Here is a 4,844-nt window from a genome sequence, read left to right as displayed (position 1 = left end):
TGAAGACTGGTCCAGGGTTGATGTGATCCCTTCTGGCAACGTGCAACGTAGCTCCAAGGATTTCACGGATCAAGATCAAGGAACTGTGTATCAGAGCGAGAGTGTCTGAGGTACTGAAAAGGACTGGGAAGTTTGGACGAGTTTTACACCAAGGACATTTATATTGGACTAATTTGTTAATTTTGGGTTATTTTCATTTTGACCTAATTGTGTAAGAAATGTCGGACTCTGACGAACTGCCTGCAGGGGGGGTAGACATCCCTGTTGATGGGGCTGTGGGTAATGATGCCATAGAGCAACTGAGGGGTCAAATTCAAGAGTTAAGAGATTTGAGAGATGACTCTCTGGCCAATAGGGTGGTTGGTGGGGGTAATTCAACCCGCTCCTACATTTATGTCCCTCGTGAACGTCAGATTCAACCTTTTTGTGGGGAGTATAACAAGGATGGGAGGTCTGTAGAAGAGTTTATCGAGGAGGTGGAAAGGGTTCTACGGGCCAGAGACCAGACACGGGAAGAACAGTTGGACTTTATAATTTCACTTTTGAGGGGGCCCGCATTGGAAGAGGTGCGTTTATGTGTCGGTAACCAGTCCAGACAGGCCAGTGATTTGTTTACTTTCCTGCGTGAAGCATTTGGGGAACAGCGTAGTGGGACTCAATTGTTGCAGATGTTTTACAACCGCAAACAATTGGAGGGGGAAGACCTTCGGAATTACTCTCATGCTCTTTCTCGCCTATTAAGCTCTGTCACAAAACAGTCTGCAGGTGGTCTTGCTAATGAGCAGGGGATTTTACGTGATCAGTTTGTGGAGGGTGTGCGAGACGCTGCGTTAAGGCGAGAGCTGCGTAAAATAATCAGAGAAAAGCCCCATTTGACCCTGCTCGGGATTCGTAATGAAGCCATTCTTTGGTCCATGGAAGAGAGCAGACCAACTAGAGTTGCACACAGTAGACCTGTCCATTCAGAAGTACTTAGTGAAACTAAGGGTAATGCTGCAGGGTCTGAGACTCAAACATCCACTGTGTTAAATGATATCTTACAGGTGATTACCCGGCAGGACAAGCGAATAAGTGAGCAAGAGCAAACCATTTCAGAGCTCACTAAGGCCGTTAAAGAATTGACTGCACAACGGTCAGGGTCAGTTCCGCAAATTTTTGTGCCCATGTCAAAGTCTCCTCCCAGGTTTACAGATGAGGGTGAACCTATCTGTTTCAGATGCAATGAGGTTGGGCATATTGCTAGGCGCTGCACTATGAGACGGGGTGGGAGACCCAAGAGTGCTGCCAGGACTGCTGAAGGACAAGAAAAACAAGGTCCTTCCATGGCTCTGAGTCAGGCAACACAAGGAGTAGTGACTGGTTCACCACCTGAGGGAACCAATCGAGACAGGTTTCTTGAACGGGCAGTTGGAACGTGTCCAATGGTGGACTTGAAAATCAGGGGTGTGCTTGTGTCATGTCTGCTCGACACTGGTAGTCAGGTCAGTACTATAACAGAGGGGTTCTTCCGAGAGCATCTATTTGGGAATGAGAGTGATGTGTTGTCTACTTCAGGTTGGCTGAGGATCACAGCAGCCAACGGTTTAGACATTCCCTATTTGGGTTACATGGAGCTGGACGTGGAGGTTATGGGGATGACATTGCCGGAGTGTGGTTTCTTGATTGTTAAGGAAACTCCTAGTCCGTCATCTATGGCTGTGCTTATTGGTATGAACATTATTAGTAAGTGCCGACAGATTGTTCATGCTGAATTTGACACAACACTAGGTGGGAGGCTTGACTCTAACTGGAGGGTAGCCTTCCAGCAGGCTCAGTCGGTCGATTTAGTTGAGCGAGTTTCATTTGCTCGTGTTGCAGGTAAGACTCCCGCTCATGTGCCTGCTTGGTCGGCAGCCACTATCCTGATCAAGGGACTAGAAGCTGGTAAGAAGGATGGCTCTGCGTGGTTGGTAGAACCCGTAAACACACCCTTACCAGAAGGTTTGGTTGTCGTACCTACACTGGTTACATCAGAGTGCCCTGTGTGTCCAGTGAGGGTACTCAACCTATCTCAGGAGGATCTTTGGCTTCAGCCCAGAACCCGTTTGGGTATGTTGTCCCAGGTAGATGGTAGCAATGCAGATTCGTCCTGTGAAGTGAAGTTTCAGCGAATCTCCGCAGACACAGAACGGGTCACTGTGGGTGTAGGTCAGGGTTCGGAAACCCCCGTCCAATCAGTCTTAGATCACATCGACATGGGAGGCACACCTGAACAGCAGGTTCAGTTAAAAGCAGTGCTTGAGAAATATTTAGGTGTGTTTGCTTTGGACGATGATGATTTGGGTTATACAGATAAGGTTCAACACGAGATACACTTGACTGATGAAGTACCGGTGAATCAGCCTTACCGACGCATTCCACCGAATCAGTACCAAGAGGTCAGAGAGCACATCAAAAGGTTACTGAAGAAGGGTGTCATTCAAGAGAGTGTGAGTGCTTATGCCTCGCCGGTGGTATTGGTTCGCAAGACAGATGGGTCACTACGGCTGTGCGTAGATTATAGGAAGCTCAATGCTAAGACGAGGCGTGATGCATTTCCGCTACCCAGAATTGACGAGAGCTTTGATGCTCTCAGGGGAGCAAAGTTTTTCTCAACTGTGGACTTGGCCTCTGGTTATCATCAGATTGCAGTGAGTGACGGAGATAGAGCCAAGACGGCGTTCACGACGCCCTTTGGTTTATTTGAGTACCGGAGAATGCCGTTTGGGGTCTGCAATGGGCCATCGACCTTTCAGCGACTTATGCAGGCTGTCATGAGTGACCTGATCTTTCAGGTGTTGATAGTGTACTTAGATGACATTTTGCTGTTTTCACAAACATTTGAAGAACATCTGGAAAGGTTGGAAATCGTGCTGAAGCGGTTGGCAGAGACCGGCTTAAAGGTGAAGCTGGGGAAGTGTCGTTTTCTCCAAGACTCCGTGCGTTTCCTGGGACATCAGGTGGCTGTGCAGGGGATTTCACCTGACCCCGACAAGGTTGTTGCAGTTAGTAATTGGAAAATCCCAGAAACTGTCAAGGAGTTGAGGTCATTTCTAGGGTTTTGCAGCTATTATAGAAAGTTTATCGAGGGATTCTCAAAGATAGCTGGACCCTTACATGATTTGGTGAATGTGTGTCTGAGAGAAGGCAGGTGGGCTAAGAGTGGTCGACTGTTTAGTACTCTGTGGTCTGAGCAATGTGATCGTGCGTTTAATCAGTTGAAGGAGAAACTTACAACAGCTCCTGTACTTGGTTTCGCAGATTTCAGTTGTCCTTTCATCCTTGAAACCGATGCAAGCCAGAATGGTTTAGGTGCTATCCTGTATCAGAAACAAGGTGAAGAAAAGAGGATTATTGCATATGCGAGCAGGAGGTTGCGTGACGCAGAGAAAAATGATCGCAATTACAGTAGCATGAAGCTTGAGCTACTAGCCCTTAAGTGGGCAGTAGTCGAAAAGTTTCGTGGGTACTTACTGGGATCCTGGTTTGAGGTGATCACGGATAATAACCCGCTCTGCCACTTGCAAACTGCCAAGCTAGGAGCAGTTGAGCAGAGATGGGTAGCACAGCTCTCTGTCTTTAACTTTGAAGTAAAGTACAGACCAGGCAAGAGTAATGCTGCAGCCGATGCTCTGTCTCGGCAGGAGTTTGCAGGGGAGCCTGAATCTGATCCTGATGCTGACTGGGATGAGTGTGTAGCGATTTGCAGTGTGATTAGTCGAGGTACAGCCTTGGGACCTGCACTGGCGTTGAAGGGTGTTGAGTGCGCCAGGCTGAGGCAGATCCGTGTGTTGGAGGCTGGAGAAAAAACGGTCACTAGTCTCCAAGGCAACACTCATACACTTCCCGGTTACACTAGGGAACAGATGATTGAGTTTCAGAAAAGCGACCCTGTTCTGAGAGACTTCAGAAGGTACTGGGAAAAGAAAAAGAGACCAGTGTACCCAGAAAGGAAGTCTCTGTCCAAGTCAGTGAAGTGTCTTCTGAAGCAGTGGAGTTTTATCAGAGAACGTGATGGGTTGCTCTATCGAGTAGTAGATCATTCTTCCGAGGAAAGCTGTTGGCAACTCTTATTGCCGGTGTGTTTGAAAGAACGAGTGCTGCGAAGCGTGCACGATGACATGGGGCACCAGGGCATCGAGCGGACTGTGGGGTTGTTGAAGCAGAGATGTTTTTGGTCTGGTATGCATGAGGATGTGGAGGAATGGGTAAAGAAGTGTCAACGGTGCATCCTCACAAAGATGCCGCAACCAAAAGTCCGTGCCCCTGTGAGAGCATTTCTGGCTTCCAGGCCTCTTGAAGTGATTGCGGTAGACTTTACTGTCTTGGAGCCTGCTTCTGACGGGCGTGAAAATGTTTTGGTTGTTACGGACGTTTTCACGAAGTTTACACAGGCGTTTCCCACCAAAGACCAAAAGGCTGATACCACAGCAAAGATCTTGTTGAGAGAGTGGTTTATGAAGTACGGCGTCCCAGAGAGGTTGCACTCTGATCAGGGTCGAAATTTTGAGAGTGAAGTAGTAGCCGAGCTGTGCAGACTCTATGGGGTGAAAAAGACTCGTACGACTCCTTATAGGCCACAAGGAAATGCTCAATGTGAGCGGTATAACCGAACGCTTCATAACCTGTTACGTACCCTTCCGCCAGAACGAAAACGGCGTTGGCCTGAGTATTTGCCTGAGCTAGTCCATGCATACAATGTGACTCCGCATGCTACTACAGGGTTTTCCCCTTATTATCTTCTTTTTGGTGTACAGCCGCATTTGCCCATTGATGCATTGTTGGGTGGTGAGGAAGTCTCAGAGGGGAAACAAGACTGGTTATCT

The sequence above is a fragment of the Garra rufa genome, unplaced genomic scaffold, assembly GCF_049309525.1.
Source record: "Garra rufa unplaced genomic scaffold, GarRuf1.0 hap1_unplaced_008, whole genome shotgun sequence".
Taxonomy (NCBI): Eukaryota; Metazoa; Chordata; class Actinopteri; order Cypriniformes; family Cyprinidae; genus Garra; species Garra rufa.
Note: the sequence above shows the minus strand (reverse complement) of the source record.